The sequence below is a fragment of the Primulina tabacum genome, chromosome 1, assembly GCF_025594145.1.
Source record: "Primulina tabacum isolate GXHZ01 chromosome 1, ASM2559414v2, whole genome shotgun sequence".
Classification (NCBI taxonomy): Eukaryota; Viridiplantae; Streptophyta; class Magnoliopsida; order Lamiales; family Gesneriaceae; genus Primulina; species Primulina tabacum.
The window spans coordinates 12,622,347-12,643,036 of record NC_134550.1 but is presented as its reverse complement, the minus strand read 5'-3'; the positions used below and the strand labels follow the sequence as shown (position 1 = coordinate 12,643,036).

Below are 20,690 nucleotides of genomic sequence, written 5' to 3'. Positions count from 1 at the left end.
TAGTTCCCCATTTGCTAAATTGTTTTGAAATTTCTTTCACTGCCGTATAATTTGAACTAGCATTATCAACTGTAACAGTGAACACTTTGTCCAAACCCAAATCAATCAAACACTTAGTGTAATGCCCGAGATTTTGATTATTGTAATTTGAAATGATTTGTTGATAAATTGATGTGATTATAGACAGAACGGATCGGACCGAAAAAGCCGGAAAGAAGAAATGTTATGTGCGAGGACTGAGCACCTCGCGCATATGCGCGACCCAGCAGGGCGCATATGCGCGAGGTACGTAGAGAACCTCGCGCATATGCGCGACCAGGACCCGCGCATATGCGCGAGGATGGCAGAGAGTTGCAAAGAACCTCGCGCATATGCGCCGAGCGAGGGCGCGCATATGCGCGAGCTACCGTGAAGATACGTGCCGAGACATAGTGTCTCGCGCATATGCGCCGAGGATGGTCGCGCATATGCGCGAGACGTGTAGCCTAAAGGATGAGCCACGTTTCTTCACCATGCACTTGAGTATTGTGTTCCTATCGACGAGAGCTTCAACTGGACGTAAGTTGTATTGATTTCTGTTATGTTTTGAAAATATGATATTGAAGGAATTGGATATGATTCATATATGGTGTTCTTGACATAGTAAACATCGTATAATCGAAACCGGATTGAGGAACAGATACTGTATGAAATTGTTATGATTTTCAGAATGGATTCGATTGAGATTTGATATCAGATTTGTATTGTTATTGATTATGAGTTGTGGGAATTGATATCTGTTTATTTGTATTGCTGGGTATATTGAGATTGTGCCGTTATGCCGTTAAAACAGAATTTGATCTAGTTCTGATTATATCCGATATTTATTGAGTGGCGTATTGATATTGTACTCCTCGATATTGTCATTGCCAGATTGAGTTATTGACAGATTCGAATTCAAGACTTCGACAGAGTCAGATCAACAAAAAGAAATGTATAAATCGATGTTAACCGGGAGATCGACCCGAGTCAGATTTGACTCGAGTTTCCCATAAAACCACATACTTTACTTTATTGCATTGATGTTTACAATTGAATGAAATTGATATGCTTAGTCTATTAATTTATAGCAAAGCGTGTATTGAGTCATGGGCGGAGATGCCTAGTCATTGGCAGGATATGCCAAGTCTGTGACGGATATGCCAGGACACTGGGTGTTGGGTTTATATCGATGTTTGCTTAGGAATTGATTTATTCCTATCGCTGAGATTCGATATATGAGACAATGTCCAGGAACCGGGATCCCTAGATTAGAGATGAGTCGAGTCTGAGATGACGAGTCACAAGTTTATTTACAGTTTTACATCGATACATGTCTTTCTGATTTGATACATGTTATTGATAACTGTTATATGCTTTTATATATGTTTTTATATGATTGCATGTATACATTGTTTATACTGGGATTATATTTTCACCGGAGTTATCCGGCTGTTGTCTTGTTTGTATGTGTGTATGACAACGGGTGGGACGGGATCAGGGTCAAGAAGAGAATGAGAGGACAAGTTAGCGTGGAGATCCGGATCAGAAGTAGATAGGCTTCAGCACTTGATATATAGTAGTTGAACCCTAGCTTGAGTTTAATGTATTGAGTACAAGACATGTACTTTACGTTTGATATGTATATCAGATTGATTACATTACGTTTCCGCACTTGTATTTAAAAAAAAAATTAGACCCTGTTTATCTTAATTGATTCAATTATTCCCAAAGATGATTAAGAAATGAATTAGCATCCGGGTCCCCACACTTAGTGATTGCAATTGCCATATAATCACCTTTATGACTACTAATTGGACAAAAATACAGGATCTTCTTGTGCAATTTCCAATGTTTATCAATAAAATAAGCTGTGAGACACATATAATTGATTCGCTGTATTGAAATCCATGTATATGTTGTGAGACAAACTCTTTGATGTGTGTCTTTAAAAAAGAACTTAAGTTATTTCTTTTCTTCCAATAAAAGTTCGAAGCAATCTCTCGTTATTGTAGCACGGGAAGGAATTCGAAATAGAGGTTGTATTAAATTAATAAAATGATTGAACCCTTCTCTTTCAACAAGACTAAAAGGTTGTTCGTCCACAATTATCATCTGAGATAATGATTTTCTACGTGCCTCTTGATCAAATCTCCAAATATTAACTGAGTTTTCACTATCTTTTGAATTTGCTTGAAATCTTAATTTGGTTTGTTTATTCCCAGCATTATGGGGATTTTGCGTACAATTTCTCAGATGATTATTTAAAGAAGATGTTCCATTGGCATTTGAATCGGCATCATAGTTTGAACTACAATAAAGACACCTTGCTCTTTTATTCCCATCACAGTCAACATACCTTTCAAAATGTTCCCACACAATTAATCTAGGCTTTATGGTTTTTCTCTTCTTTGAATCTTCAGCAGTTTTTGTAGAAGATGACATAGGTGGCTCGTTATTTAAATTTCTACTTTCACCAAGTGTACTATCAATTTTAGCCATCTAATAATACAATAAACATAATATGAAGATTAAAATAAGAACAAATGAAAAAATTCAACAAAGATAAAAAGAAGTATGTAATTAAATTATTCACTCTTAAATCCTAATATAAGCTCCGAAGCAAGAAGAGGTCCGAAAAAAAATTGAACCACCGAGAATTATAAACTTTTCATTCCAAAACTATTTTTTTTTTGTATTTTATGTAAGAAAAATGACACATATCAGAAAGAAGGATAAACGTGTAGTAATTGGCGATGGCCATTGCCTACAACTTTTGATAAACATATGCAACTTTAGAAAATTAAATGCGTACATGATTATTCTTTTGACTCTCGGCTCCCGATACACTCATCGATGCTATTAGAAATGCCTATAAATAGCAGCGATTGAGGTCCCTAAGCACACACCTCATAAGAAAATTATACACCATCTATCGAGAAGACGGAGTGCTTAGAAGGCATCAATCGGAGGAAATCAGAAAAATTTCAAAATTTTCAATGGCCGGAGGTAATACTCGATTTATTTCCGTATATTGATTATCATGTTTATATACGTGCAGAAACATGATTTTTAGAAAAAAAATTCTAACATTTTGGTATCAGAGCCGTGATACCTCTGTCTTGAAAATTTGTTTTCATTTTTCCGATATCATAAAAGTTTTGGAAAAATTTGCTTCTGGGAATTTGCGTAAGAAAAATGAAACTTGAAGTCGGACATAATAATATTCAGAAACTTACCTGAGAATTCTGTTCTTGGTTGCACTTTGGAGTTCTCGGCTGAAATCTTGAAAATTGTATAAAGTTTTTTGAATTTAAAAAATAAGAGCAAAAAATTTTCGGAGAGGTTGATGAAGAAGAAATTGCCGAATGTTGAAAATGATTCTGGCTTCAATACTGAATTGTGAATGTATAATAACGTGCATGTGAGGGAGACATTTGAATTGAAATTCATTCCTTTACATTGAATGCATTGTCGGTAATTGATTATTTTTTTTAAAAAAAAAATTAATTAATGCGAGACCCACAATTAATTAATGTGGGACCCACTAATGTGACAAATGAAAGAATTGTCGGCAAATTTTTTTTATTATTATTTTTAAAATAAAAATTAAAAAAAATGATAAATAAATAAATAATGATTAATGTGTTATTAAGTTATATTTATAATTCGGTGTACATATAGCATTTGGTTAAATAATTTGTACATATTAAAATAATTCCAAGTTCGACGTAATTTCTAATACATGTTTAGAAATTATTTTTGCATGTTAAATATAATGTTAAATATTATGGATAAGTGTTTGATGTGTACATGCAAATTTAATATTATGTTTGCATTTATTCTTGAAATTTAAAATGCAAATAATATTGAAAAATAATTGGTACATCAATATTCACATTGTGTTCATATTAAATTATATTAAGTTGTTTATAATTTGAAATGAATATATCAAGTAAGATGTAAATATAATATTATAAAATATTTCAGATGTTCACAAATGAACAAATAATCCTCACTTGATCACTACTTTGATAAAAGAGAAAAACTGATTAGGAGTCCACATTTTTATGTAAATGTGATCTTCACTTTATCACTACTCTGATTGAAGAGAAAAACTGATGGGGAATGTAATTGTTCATATTAAGTAAAAATGTGAATATAAAGTTATTTAAAGAAAAAAATTTGGCTTATAAAGATACACATAAATGTGGATAATTAAGTTGAATAATAATTATAAGATGACGTAAGAAAACATGATCTGAGGGACTTCTTCATAGATCGGTTTAAATTGTCTTGACTTGCCACTGGTCTCCCTGAGGAATAATGCTCTGCCTAGGAGTTAGGTATATAAAAGGCCTTAGCACTACCTATCTTTCCTGGGAGCACTCTTGGAAAATGTTAATTATGTTACTAAATAATTATTATATAAAATATTAAAGTAAAGCCAAAATTTTGTCCGGTGAACCGTATAATTTTAAATAATTGAGGAATAGGCACATCATCCTTAATTATGAAAAATTGTGCATTAAGTGGATTTGGATCACATAATGGATATCAATTGTAATTACTTATATAAACATAATAAATTTTACCCCACATAGATTTTTATTATATTTATATAACTAATTAGGTTAAAATATCAAATTATATTTTTCTTAATTTACCCACAAGAGTTAAGGAAAATACATTTTGATAGTTTTATCATAAAGTTACTGAAAAATCTTATTGAATTAAAATTTTAGCCCACAAGTAAATTTTATATCACTAGATTTTTTTTTTAAAAAAAACATGAATTACATTGGTAAAACATAATATTGTCTCAAAATTTTAAGCATATAATATTTTGTGCAGTTACGCAACCTGAAAATTTTTCTGATATGAAATGTGACATTCCTGAACTAAAGGGCGATAATTATAAAATATGGGAAAAAAATTATTCTTCAATTGGGGTGGATGGATATTGATTATGCTATATGGAAAGACGAACTATCTGCCATTACTGAAAACAGCATCCCAGATGATGTTGATCTTTATGAAAAATAGGAGCGATCTAATCGACTCTGCGTAATGTTCATAAAGACCAAAATCTCTGCTGATATGCGTGGTTCTGTCGACCAGCATAATAATGTCAAAGAATTACTGAAGGCTATTGATGAACAGTTTCAGTCTTCAGATAAAACACTTGCTAGCACCCTAATTATGGAATTCTCTTCATTAAGGCTCAACAATGTGAGAGGTGTGTGAGAGCACATCATGAACATGCGGGACATAGCGGCTCGACTAAAGACACTAGAAGTAGAAATGTCTGAAACTTTTCTTGTGCACTACATTTTATGCACTCTTCCATAGCAATATGGACCCTTCAAAATTTCCTACAATACACATAAGGATAAATAGTCGATTAATGAATTAATGACTATGTGTGTTCAAGAGGAAGAAAGGTTGTTGATGGAAACAAGTGATAATGTCTTTATGACTACACAAGGAAAATATAAGAAGCAAACCAAAGTCAAGGGAAAAGTGAAAAGAATAATTCCACCCCAACCTGACATCAAGAAAGAATCCAAGTGTTTCTTCTGTAAAAAGACATGACACATTAAGAAGGATTGTAATAAAGGATTGGCTTGAAAAGAAAGGTATTCCTACTTCACTTGTCTGTTATGAATCTAATATGATTGATATGATTTATAACACATGGTGGATTGATTCTGGTTCTACAATCTATGCTACAAATACCTTGCAGGGTATGAAAAACCTAAGGAAGCCAATAGAAAATGAACGGAGCATCTATTAAGGAAACAAGATGTCTTCACATGTGGAGGCTATTGGGACTTGCTGCCTAGTTTTGAATAGTGGTTATATTTTAAAATTGAAAAAGACCTTTTATGTTCCTAGTTTTTCTAGGAATTTAATTTCAATTTCAAAACTTGTACCTCTTGGTTATTCCTTTCAGGTTATGGATAAATCAATAAATTTGTTTTATAAATCAAATCTTATTGGAAATGGTACAATGATTGATGGTCTTTTCTCTATTCTTTACAAAATAATAACACCACTATGCATGTTCAAGGAGGTATTAAAAGATGTGTTATAAAAGAAGATTCTTCTATATTGTGGCACAGGAGATTGGGCCACATCTCCATAGATAGAATTAAAAGATTAGTAAATGATGGAGTACTCAGTACTTTAGATTTTACAAATTTTGAGACTTGTGTGGACTGCATTAAGGGAAAGAAGACCAATAAGTCTAAAAAAAGTGCCAAATGGAGTACATAAATATTAGAAATCCTAAATTCATATATTTGTTGTCCTGATATGGACATGCAAAGTCCGAAATACTTCATCTCCTTCATTGATGTTTATTCACGATACATGTATATCTACATGATTCATAATAAAAACGAAGCACTTGAAGCCTTTAAGGTTTTTAAGGCTGAAGTGGAGAAGCAATGTGGAAAACTTATTAAGATCGTGAGAACTGATAGAGGTTGAGAATATTACGGTAGATACACTGAGAATGGACAAGCACCTGGTTCGTTTGCGAAGTTTTTCCAAGAACATGGGATTGTTGCCCAATATACTATGCCTGGTTCTCCGGACCAAAATGGTGTAGCTGAAAGGAGAAATAGAACATTATTGGACATGGTGCGGAGCATGTTAAGTAGCTCAAAACTTCCTAAATCCTTGTGGACAGAAGCTCTTAAGATAGCTGTGTATTTATTAAATCGAGTTCCAACTAAGGCTGTCCCAAAGACGCCATTTGAGTTATTTAAACGTTGGAAACCGAGTTTGCAACATATACGCGTTTGGGGTTGTCCTTCTGAAATAAGAGTTTACAACCCACATGAAAGAAACTGGACCCAAGAACTATAAGTGTATATTTAATTGGGTATGCCGAAAAATCCAAAGGGCACAGATTCTATTGTCCATCTCACAACACTAGAATTGTGGAATCAAGAAATGCAAAATTTCTTGAAAATGATTTGATTAGTGAGAGTGATCATTCAAATGACATAGTTCTTGAGAAAGATCACATTAATACGCAACACTCTTATTCAAATGATAGATTGGTCGCTATTCACACTCCTCAAGATCAAACGGGTGTTAGGTAACCAATTATTGAAGTTCCACAAATCGCTGATGAAAATCCAGTAGATCAAGTTGTTAATGAAGAACAACAAGAAATTATTAATCAACCAAACAACCTTAGGAGATCTACTAGAATAAGAATATCAGCAATATCTAGTGATTATGTTGTGTATTTACAAGAGTCGGACTTTAACATCGGAGCCGAAAATGATCCCGAAACGTTTTCACAAGCTATGAGTTGTAATGAGTCAAAACTATGGTTTAATGCTATGAAAGAAGAAATGAATTCTATGGCATTTAATGGAGTCTGTGATCTTGTTCAGTTGCCTGATGGTGTAAAAGCCATTGGATGTAAATGGGTCTTCAAAACAAAGAAAGACTCATTAGACAACATTGAAAGGTATAAAGCAAGACTCGTAGCTAAAAGATTCACCCAGCAGGAAGGAATCGACTACAAGGAAACTTTTTCTCCTGTATCTAAGAAAGATTCTCTTCTTATCATTCTAGCATTAGTTGCACATTTTAACTTAGATTTACAACAAATGAATGTGAAAACAGCTTTTCTCAATGGAGAACTAGAGAAAGAGGTTTATATGAAACAATCTGAAGGATTCTTCTCTAGTAGTGGTGAGCAATTGGTTTGTAAGCTTAATAAATCTATATATGAATTGAAACAAGCTTCCCGTCAGTGGTATTTAAAATTTCATGATGTTATCTCTTCATTCGGATATGTTGACAACCTCATGGATCAATGTATATACCAGAAGGTCAGTGAGAGCAAGATTTGTTTCCTTATTCTATATGTGGATGATATATTACTTGTAACCAATGATAAGGGTCTGTTATATGAGATGAAACAATTCCTCTCTAAAAACTTTGATATGAAGGATATGGGTGGTGCATCTTATGTCATTGACATTAAGATACATAGAGACCGAATTAGAGGTATTCTAGGTCTGTCTCAAGAAACCTATATCAACAAAGTTTTAGAGAGATATTGGATGAAAGATTCTTCACCAAGTATAGCTCCCGTTGTGAAAGGCAATAAATTCAATTTGAGCCAATGCCCAAAGAATGATCTAGAATTGGAACAAATGAAAAACATTCCTTATGCTTTTGCTACGGAAGCTTAATGTATGCTCAGGTTTTTTACTAGACCTGACATTGCATTTGTTGTTGGGATGTTAGGAAGATATCAGAGTAATCCAGGTTTAGATCACTGGAAAGCTGCAAAGAAAGTAATGAGGTACCTTCAAGGGACCAAAGATTATATGCTTATGTTCAGACGAACTGAGAATTTGGAAGTAATTGGCTACTCTGATTCAGACTACGCTAGCTGCATTGATTCAAGAAAATCCACTTCAGGATATATTTTTATGCTAGCTGGTGGAGCTGTATCTTGGAGAAGTGCAAAGCAGACATTGACTGCTACTTCACTCTGGAAGCTGAGTTCGGATCTTGTTTTAAGGCAACCTCACATGGTGTATGGTTGAAGAGTTTCATTTCGAGGCTTAGAATCATGGATTCTATATCTATGCCATTAAGAATATATTGTGACAATTCAGCTGCCGTTTTTATGGCTAAAAATAACAAAAGTGATAGTCGAAGCAAGCACATTGACATTAAGTATTTAGCCATACAAGAACGTGTTAAAGATAAGAAGTTACTTATTGAACACATTAGCACTTAATTGATGATTGCAGATCCTTTGACTAAAGACATGCCACCATTGAAATTCAAGGATCATACAGATAGAATGAGACTTGGTTCCTTTATGTAATTTTGTTATAAGAACAAAGTTAATAAAACTATGATGTGATATTTTCTCTTCTTTGTTGTGTACACATTCATTTATTTGAGAAATATCAATAAAGTTGCACCTCGAATAAACATAAGGTTTATTCATTAAGTTATACATATTTGAGATATATAATGCATTGTGATACATGGAAGATAATATTCGTTTTAAGATGACCTATCGCCATGATTCATGTATTTTGTTTTATCCTATGGTAAATGAGATATTTGTGTCAAGTGAGAGAATGTAAGAAAAAATGACACATATCAGAAAGAAGGATAAACGTGTAGGAATTGGCGACGGCCATTGCCTACAACTTTTGACAAACATGTGCAACTTTAGAAAATTGAGATGCGTACACGATTATTTTTTTAACTCTCGGCTCCCGATACACTCATCGATGGTATGAGAAATGCCTATAAATAGCAGCGATTGAGGTCCCTAAGCACACACCTCATAAGAAAATTATACACCATCTATCGAGAGGACGGATTGCTTAAAAGGCATCAATCGAAGGAAATTAGAAGAATTTCAAAATTTTCAATGGCCGAAGATAATACTCGATTTATATCCGCATATTGATTATCATGTTTATATACGTGCAGAAACATGATTTTTAGAAAAAGTTCTAACATTTTAAACTTAAAAAATGACAAAAAAACAGTTTAATTTTCATACGTATTGGTTAAAACAGTACACAACATTCTGTTTCCTACGAGACTTCTTTGAGACATCATATCATAGCCAATGGGGTGGTTTTTCTCTTTTTTCAAAGGATAAGGTGACTGATAATTGAATTTGTTTTCCCCTCGCTCTCGTTCCTGAGCTATTAATAAAAATGGGCTAAGAAACTTCATCCCAAGTTCGAAATTTTTCTTTGCTTTAACATCCTTCATTATCATCACATCTATATTTTCAACTCGAGAAACTTATTCAGAAAGACTGCTAGTGCTATGATATAATTTCTTTCCACTACTATGTCCAGTTTCATTTATATAAGCAGGTATGTTATGAATTTTACATTTCGACAGTTTCCCTTTGATTGTTATTTTCTTGGTAAAACTTGAAACACGCTTTAATCCCAGCGGCCACGGTGGATGAGGGTTCAAGATAATCAACAATAGTCCAGCATAGAGTACGAGGATTGAGGCCAACAACGAACAACACAGTCAAGACTCAAGAGAAGAGGAAGAAATTAAGCGCTGATTTTTTGTGCATAAGAGTAGCTAGGGCCAGGTTAGTGTTTTACATGTAAGATATGAAAATAAATTATATTATAAATACCAAAAGTTTTGGACTAAAATCTATAAAGCTGGAAACACTAGGGACTAAATAATAATATAACATAAAATGCGTCGATCGGTTATTTCGGTTTTCAACATATAAAAACCGAAATCGAACCGGAAAACCGAATATTTTAAAAACTAATCCAAAACCGAACCGAAAAACCGAATTACAATTTTCGGTCAGTTTTTTCGGTTATATCCGAATAATGAACAACCCTACTTTTTACAATCATTTCATTTCGTTCATTTATATTAACAAACATTCCAAATAAGACTTGACAAAAAGTGAATCATACAGATATTTTGAAGTTTAACTTCAAGATAACTGCAATGTATGTATTAAATTATAGTAAAAAAAAAAACTTTTAAATTCATCAAAGATGTGATATCATTCTTAAGTTTTAAGAGGACAAGTACTGTTAACCGTTTCTTGGATATTTGGTGAATTTCAAATATATAATTTGTTAATTTATGTAAGGGTGTACTTAGATTGAGAGATTTGAAGACGTGAATTTCATGTCTATTCAATTACATAGATGAATTTATGTTATAAAAATTCAAATAGACCTCTTGCTTATGACAAAAACTTGTGTGGGACGGTCTCATGAGTCGTATTTTGTAAGACAGATCTCTTATTTGGGTCGTTCATGAAAAAATATTACTCTTTATGCTAAGATTATTACTTTTTATTGTGCTATCGGTAGGGTTGACCCGTCTCACAGATAAAGATTCGTGAGACCGTCTCACAAGATTGATTATTTATGTACGTGTAATTATAATTTTGATGGATTTGAAATATACCATAAATGTATGTGATTTCAAATTTCTCTTTCCAAATCAAATATTTCCATACAAGTGCAACATAAAATTCTAAATAATTTGAAATAAGTTCAACATTCTTCAAATCCTTTCACAAATCAAATATTTCCTTCTAAATCAAAATTTTCCATCCAAATGCAATCATTTAACCTAAAAACGGATTTGATCCACCCCAAAATAAAAACCTTCAAGAAATGCACAACCTGAAAAATAATCTTGTAGAGTTGATTGATTGCATACTCGTATTTTCTTGAATTAAAGCAAACTATTGTTCTTCTTAATCCTTTGTCCTCACATACTCTGCAAATATACCATCATCATACACATTACAAATACGTTATTATTTGTTAAGATCTGACATAACTTTTTTAAGTAAATAGAAGACCGAATGATACAAATGATCAATTTCCAATTTATTGTGTCGTAAGCTTCAATAGTAGTTGGCAGGACGGAGCCACCCCAAAGGCTGGGATGGGTTCCAGCACAGTCTATTTTTTTTGGGTCTAATTAAGAATATGGATTGAGTTTTCTTTTTTTAAAATTTTAGCCTTGTATTTTTTAATTTTTAGCCCAATATTTAGCTCATTTCCTGAGAGTTTTCTTTCGCAGCCGTCCCTCCAAAATGAAAACAAGAGAATGAGAGCTGCTAGTCTCCTACTGGTTGGAAATTTCAAATGAATGAATTTTTAAATATTTGACTTATATCATTTAATGTTGTTTATCGATTCATTCAGCCCAGAGTGAAAATATTTTCTGGCTACGTCCCTCCCCTGGTAGGTGGTAGGGATGTAAACGAACCAAACCGTTCGTGAGCTATTCGAAGCTCGATTCGATAAAAACTCGTTTGAGCTCGTTTAATGAGGCTCGTTAAGATAAACAAACCAAACTCAAGCTTTACCAGTATTCGGCTCGTTAGCTCGTGAACATGTTCGTTGGTAAGTTCATGAGTAATCATTTAGATGAAAAATAATCGTTTTGATATTTGATTTATTGATTTTGCATATTATTTATGAAATATATAAAAAAATCTATTAAATTTATTTATTATAATAAATTTACGAATTTTAATAAGAATAATATATTTTTCTTTAAATATATAATTTACTTTTTAATTAATTTAATGAAAATTTAAATGTATAATTTATATTTATTAAGCTTATTTAGGCTCGATAAAGGTTTGAATAATCTCGTGAGTCATGCATATATTCGTTAAATAAAGCTCGAGCTCGGCTCGATTATAAACGAACCAAGCTCAAACATTCAAGAGTTCGGCTCGACTCGACTCGATTACATCCCTGGTAGGTGGGATATTTCTTAAAACTCATAGGCTTTTTTTTATATCAATTATTCACTTGTAAAAGTTTAAACACATTTGGGGATACAATAACTTGTCCAAAGACTAACTTCACATAGGAATAAATACAAGACTATCGACCGGGAAGAAATGGCACACAGGATCCGCCCCCGGCCGAGTTTTCAGAACTCGAAACCCGACGTGCTTGGGATCCCACTCCGAGGTATCCATATGACAAATCGCCGCAGCTTCCACTCTTCCGCCGTCGTCCCCTTCCATCAAGGCCTTGTAAACCACGTTGTCTCCCACCTGAGCATGGCAGTAGAAAACCGCGTACGGGTACGGCAATCTGTGGCATGACACCAGTTCCGAAGCCGTAATCACTGACGGGTCTTCATGGACTGTGTAGTTTTGAAAAGTGGAGATCGATTCATTCAGGTAATCGGTATTCAATACCTTGAACTTCAAACCGGTCCCGAACACGGATTGAACGAAATCCAACAGGGATTCTAGAGAGGTGGCGCAGATTTTGGTCTCTCCTTTGATCGGCTTAGCTTCACAGTGGTGAAGCGTCATCTTCATGGCTTTGGCTTGTTTAGAATCCGATGGGAACGAGAAAAATTCGAGAAGTTTGGGGAATTGGGATGTGGAGAAAGGGATGGAGTCGGATTCCTCCCTGGAAAGAAAACGGGGAGACGCAGACGGGTTTTTTCTGGGAAAATAGATGGGTATCCTATTCCCTATGACGAATCATTGTGATGAAAAAACACGTTCATCTCAGGATCCAGGCCTGGATTTTCTGCCCGTAATCGAAGATGGTCATATCCATGATCGGTCGCAGCTTTCATGGGATCAACAGGAACATGTCTGGGGAAAATCTTCACGTCTGCTTCGGATAACTGGAGACAGCACTGCAAAATGGTTTCAGTAAAAATCATGAAACAGTTAAGAATTTGGCCTGGAATTTGAGAATCAGCCATGAAATAATCTATGTAATTTCATGATTTATTTATTACCTTAAGCGAAAACAGGAAATACAGGAGGAAGACGAGGGAACCGAACTGGGAAGCCATATTCTTGTGCAATTTCTCGAAGCTTTTTGCAGTTTACTTTTGTTTAATTCTGGATTGAGGGATATGTTGTCTTCTCGTGAAAGTCTACTATAAAATGTCGAGCAAGTGGTAAGCGGACCATGGCATGGTTCGCCGAAACGGTTGCGGTGCTTGGAACGGCAACTACCGTTCCAGTTACAATGTTATGTTACGGAACGGTTGCGTAACGGTTGTATAAAAAAATTAATAAATTCAAAAAATTGGTAAAAAAAATTAAAATATAAATTACATCATACTAAAAAATAAAATATATGAATTTATTACAAATTAATCTCTCAATACAAAACTATTTTACAATAATAGCACTAATAAGAAATACACACTAAAAATTATAACATATCCAAAGCTAATACCATGAAGAGTGACGCGGAGGAGCGAGATCATTGTTATATTGTTCATCACTATCTCGTAGATTAAATTGATTTCGAACATTTGGATATTGACGTGATTGTCCATATGCACGCCACATTCTGCCGAAAAACTCATTTTTAACTTCCGAATTAGCAAAAGTGGTCAACATAAAAGTTGTAGCCCTACGTGTTTTCTTTCATCTCCAATTGACCTCATGTCATTTGAAGGTCTGAGTAAAAAGTTATGCTCATTTTCCTAACATGTGTCAGTGCAAGAACAACGATACACACGACACACTTTGGACCACTTTTGGCTCGTCTTCCCTAATGATTTGAACAAACCTCAAAACATGAAAGTTATAGCCTTATATCTTATCTTTCTAATGCAAGTGGCCTCACAACAATTGGATCAATATACAAGACATTATACTATAAACCACAACTACTGCCACATTTTTCATACCATTTATGCACTTCCATTTCCTATTTGGCTCAAGATCAACTTTCTATTCTACACATTCATTTTCATAATCATCAACAACTATGAAATATAATATCAATAACATAACCATTCTATTACCATACACCGCAATGAACCATGAATATCTCATAACCATATTTTTTAAACACAAAACCGTTCCGTTCCGCCCGTTCCATTCCGCTTTCCCGTTAAATCGCCGATAAAACGTCGAAGAACAGCGCTACAACACAATCACCGATTTGCCCTGGAACTTTGGAACGATTGTCACCGTTCCCGTTCCGGCCGCATAATGGCCGTTCCGGCGAACCATGAAGCGGACATGAGGGTTAGAATTTAAAATTTTAAAGAGTGATTATTTTATTATTGGTTGACCACTTATATTAATGGTTGATGGTTGATGGATACAGCCAGACTCATATCAGATTGTTTCCATATTGTATATATGTTGTGATACTAGTATTCCAACAAAAAAATTCGGAAAAAAATTACAAATTAATAGATTAAGATCGTTGATCGATCGATAACAAAAAACAAAAAAATGTGATTTCCATTTTTTTTTCTTTTAAAGAGTAATGGTGTGAGAACCTGAATTTCCACCAGTAGCTAGCATATTTCAGAAGCTAACAATTCCAGCAACAACTAATATTCCAGAAGCTGGTAGTTTTCCAGCAGACAGAATTCCAGCAGACAGTTACTGATTCAGCTTATGACTTGCAACTGAAGCATTTAACATGGAATAAAAGCTGTTAATGACAGATTATGGCCATTAATTGGGAAGCTAACAGTCATAATTTTGCCTATAAATAACACCCTCAAATCTCTAAATTGGTGTTACACAAATCTTGAGTTAACACTTGAAATTCGAGCTAGGAGAGTGTATTTTTCGAGCAAGAAAATCCAGTAGCAAGAACAAGCCAATTTCCAGACTTCAACCGAAACTCCCTAGCAAATTACTGTAAGTGGGTTTATGTATAAATATCTTTAAATCAATTTGATAATCCAAGTTTTATGTATTTCTGATCTCTGATTTTTGAAGCACTGAAACCTAGTGAACTAATGGTAGGAATATATATTCTGAACATTACTGAATTCTGATTACTGATTATTGGCCTCACCCCTTAGAGGAGAAAACATATAGGGGGCTGATATCAGTTTAGCCATGAAATTCACAAACATTCTCAGTGCTTACTTGATAAATTTTTTATTTCTGTTCTGAATACTAATTCATGTTCTGAAAATAAGAGCTTCTGTATATTATTTGTATTATTGTTTCTGTTGAAACTGGTTTTGAAAACTGGGAGTTATTCCCGCCCCCGCTTACTGAGTGACAACCATATCACTCACCCACCAAACTCATCTCAGATAAGAACGAGGAAGAATTGTTAGAAAAAGAAGAGCAACATCGGTTTTGGGGCTGGTGAAGAAGACTGTTGTTTCTCAGTTCTAAATTATGTTTGTTTTCCGCTGCATCTGTTAAGACATTTTTATATCTGGTTTTACATTTTCGCTGTAAAACATTTGTATTCGAGTTTATAACAGACATTGAAATATTCAGTATTATGAATAAAAAGACTGGTTTCTGAATTTTATATTTTTGAGGCTTATTATTTTCGAATATAAATTTGAGAACAACACCGGTGTCGACTAACCCCGTCCCTGGGGCGTGACAAATGGTATTACGAGGAATAAATATTTTAGGAATAAAAAGTTGAGATATATCAAAAACGGTTAATATTGCAGAAGTTTTATATTATAATAACTACTAGTAACCGTCGCATATGGTTTCCACGTGCTTACATAATTTAATTTATTTGAATAAAATATATTTCAAAAAAATTATAAGAGAGAAAAAAATGCGAGCTTGAGATGAACTAGAAATAAGTAAGAGAAAAATTGGAAGAAAGTGGACATATATTATGACTACTTATAAATCCACACTATCAAAGACTCAAAGTTAATAACAAATTATGCGAGAGTAAAACTGAAAATATATTTTGTTATCATGTTGATATACCAAAATTATTATTTTGAGGTTCTCAATAATAATAATAAAATAAAGATAATAATGATGAATAATATGTTAAATAATGCCAGTGATTTTCAAAAAATAAATAAAAAGGTAACCTCGCACGGAGGCCTCTACAATTTATGCAAAAATTAGGTCTCTTGTGAAACGGTCTCATGAATCTTTATCTGTGAGATAGATCAATCATATCGATATTCACAATAAATTATAATATTATTAGCATAAAAAGTAATATTTTTTCATTGATGACCCGAATAAGAGATCCGTCTCACAAAATATGATTTGTGAGATCGTCTCACACAAGTTTTTGTCATTAATATTTTATTTATTAAAAGTCAAATATATGCACACACACATTTAATAAGGATTTGCTTTGCTAGTCAAAAGATGGAATCTTGAATGCTTTTCGACTTTATCAGAAAAATTAATGAAACCAATATCCATAATCTATTTTTTTGTCTAAACTTTCATATGCTTCCAAATCATATTCACCTTTTTCTTTAAAAAAAAAATAGACAATCAAATATCTCAAAAAATATATCAAAACAATATATTTTTATTTTTTTTAATTACAACATTAATTTGTTCAGTCGTGGGCGTTACAATACCAACTCGGAAATTCGGACGATCGAGAGTTTTGAACTTACAATCAATTAATTTGGCAAGTTCTTGGGATTACTACCTATCATTAAGGCATAGTTTGGTATACATGATAGGATAAACATGTGATATATAATATAAAGATAAGTTAATGATAAATAAGACGTAGGATATTATATTTAATATTTGTATGATTTTAATAAAAGTGATTAAATTTATATATTAGATTGTAATGACAAAATTAACCTTATCATAATAAATTTTATAATTTCAAAGTTGTTGCTTGAGTTCATATTTTTTGCTTGCATGATTTATTTATTTTTACCTATTTTATATATTATATAATATGATAATTGGGCCCTTGATTTTGTGAGTCAAGTCAAATATCAATTTTTAAGGTTAATCGAGTGATACTAATAATTTTATTGATATTTATAAAAATTATTTATATAATTATCTCGAATTCATTTATTAAATTATCATATTATATAATATATAAAAATAAATAAAAATATTTATTTGATTTTTATTTCTACCTACTAGCATAGATTTATAAAAATCATTTATAAATTGAGGGCAACTAAGTCATTTTTAGTGTATTTTATCATTAAATTAAAATTATCACACCTAATAGAAGGGACATTTTATCCTTCTAAAAAATTATTTATCAAGAGCCCATGATATTATCATGAACTTTTTAAAAAGATACCAAACATGGGATAAGGATGATTATTTATCAATCCCTCCCTTATCCCATGTACCAAACTATACCTTAAGTATCAATGTGGGGACCCGGGCTCTAACTCACTTCCTTTCGGGATTAATAGGATCTTTATTAAAAAATGTGGGTCAAAATTTTGCTTTTTAACATTAATTCAAATGTAAACACTAAACATAATATCTTTATTTATTTAATTACAACACATATAATATACATGTCATGTCTTACTACCAACACATCACTAGGGTTTAATACAAACCATAAACTACGAGTAGTATAAATCTAGTACAACATCACTAGTGATCTTCTGCGCCCGTGATCACCACGCTATGTCCATCTCTCATCTCTGTCGTGACCCTGATCCTGCCCCACCTGTTGTTATGCACACATACAGACATAACAACAGCCGAAAACTCCGGTGAGAACAAATCTCAGTATAAAACATGTATACATGCTGATACGAAATCATAAATCATGCATGAAAGCAATAACAATGGCTCCATAGTCTATGAAACCGATCTATCTAAACATGCAACTCAAATCAAATCATGTCCTGACTCGAATCGACTCTACTCTAGGGATCCCGGTGTGAATAAGACGTCACTATCTGTCACCTACCCTCCCAATCGGGGTAACTGTACGTCTTATTCCTAGACTTCGGTCAAGTCTGTATCGAATGTCTGCAATCGGAGTGAATCTGATCCGAAGCGTCGATACCACCGAACATCTAGTTTGGCAAGTCTGCCAATGACTCTCCTATCTCAAAGGCTTGAATATAAATCTATAAACAAGGCATCATCATATCAAGAGATTTGAATATAAATCTATAAACAAATCACAATCGTATCAAAAGATAAACAATAATTCTAGTATGTGATTTTGTTGGGAAACTCAAACTAAATCTCATTTGAGTTGTGTCTTCCCCAAACAAAACATGAATTATACCTTCTTGTCGTCGAATAAATCGAAGTCTCGCAGTAGGGATATTGAACCTGTCAATCCAAATCTGAAATGACAATGTTGAGATGCACAATATCAAATCACAACTCAAACTAATACTAGTATAGCTCAATATCAATCTTGATACAATTCGACTGTATAACGGTATAGTTTCTCGCTACCGGTCCATTCAAACCTCAACATATCTCAACAATCATAATCCTCAACTCATAATCAGCACAATCTATGTGTCATATCTCAAAATCTGCATAAGCTCATGCACATGAAAGCTGAAATTCCATACAAATTGCATACGACATCCAATAACCGATCCGTTTACGATTCTACGACATCTATAATCTCAAGAACATATGATCACAAACATATCTGAATTTCCTCCACATGTTAACTTCAAAACATGCTGAAAAGATATAGAAAGTATACCCTTTTGGAGCCCTTGTCAAGAGGAACAAGAATCTCAACTTGGATTAAAATTTGGATATGTAATTCTTTCAAAATCACAACCTTAAAGCATAAGGAGTTGAAGCTTCTCCCCACTCTCTCACGTTTTCAGCTGATGGAAATGGTGAAAGTGAAGACTCAGCACAATCAGATATATATATATGCCATGTGTCTTCATGGAATTCGAAGGTGGATTTCTCGCATGCAGCACCGCGGGTGCGGTCACTCTTTACCACGGGTGCGCTATGCCCACGGCATGCCTTTCATTTTCTAAATTCGACGACCGCGGGTGCGGTACATATAAGACCGCGGGTGCGGTTACGTTTGCACCGCGGTTGCGGTGTCATTTCTGTAAATAATTTCCAACTCTCTGTCCATCAACCGCGGGTGCACTCGTTCTTGGACCGCGGGAGCGGTGACCCTACTGTAACATGACTAATTTTCTGTCCATGCACCGCGGGTGCGGTGCTTCTCTAGGCGCGGGTGCGGTCCCTTTCTTCAAGCAACATTTCATCCTTTCATTTTATCCACATACACTCTAGGGCATTACATTTCTCCCCCTCTTAGATATTATTTCGTCCTCGAACGTGAAATCAATTAATCAAAGTATGTACGAACAGCAGTAAAGTCAAAAGCTGAATAAATACTCATATCATGAGAATAACTCGGGATATTTCTGTTTCATATCTGCTTCTGTCTCCCAAGTCGCTTCCTTGGTGCCATGACGACTCCACTGGACTTTCAATAGTGGAATAGTCTTCGTTCTGAGCTGTTTTCTTTCCGATCAAGAATCTGTATCGGTTGTTCAACATAACTCAATGTCTGATCTAGCTCAGCTTCGTCAGGCTGAATGACATGAGAATAATCTGGCATGTATCTACGCAGCATCGATACATGAAAACATCATGTATCCCGGATAGAGAAGGAGGAAGAGCCAATCGATATGCTCGATCGCCAATCTTTTCCAGAATCTCATATGGACCGATGTATCTAGGAGACAATTTCCCGCGTTTGCCAAATCTGACAACGCCTCTGAAAGGAGAAATCTTCAAGAATACTCTGTCTCCCTGTTCAAATACTAACGGTCTACGTCTGATATTGGCATACTTGGCCTGTCTATCCTGTGCCGTCTTCATTCTTTTCTGAATGATCTTCACCTTCTCAGTCATTTCCCGAATCATATCAGGCCCAAGTTCTGGTACTTCAGATATATCATCCCAGTACAACGGAGATCTGCACTTCTTGCCATACAATGCCTCAAACGGTGCCATCTCTATGCTCGTTTGATAGCTGTTGTTGTACGAGAATTCACATAACGGTAGTGAATCTTGCCAACTAGTGCCGAAATCTAGCACTACAGCTCTCAACATGTCCTCTAAAGTCTGGATAGTCCGCTCTGACTGTCCATCGGTCTGAGGATGATAAGCAGTACTCAGGTGTAATGTCGTACCTAAGGCCTGCTGCAGACTGTGCCAAAAGTGAGAAGTGAATCGTGGATCACGATCTGATACGATAGACTTCGGCACACCATGTAATCTAACTACTTTTTTGACATACAATTCTGCCATCTGATCATGTCGATATGTCATTCTGTATGGAATAAAATGCGCTGATTTGGTCAATCTGTCAATAATGACCCAAATCGCATCACAGCCCCGGGATGATCGAGGTAACTTCGTCACGAAATCCATG

The 20,690-nt window shown here is 34.2% G+C and overlaps 1 pseudogene; it reads right to left on the bottom strand.

Annotated features, from left to right (window-relative positions):
* Nucleotides 1–12,323: 12,323 nt before the first annotated feature.
* LOC142518027 (BURP domain protein USPL1-like) lies at nt 12,324–13,492 on the bottom strand (annotated as a pseudogene).
* Nucleotides 13,493–20,690: the final 7,198 nt, after the last annotated feature.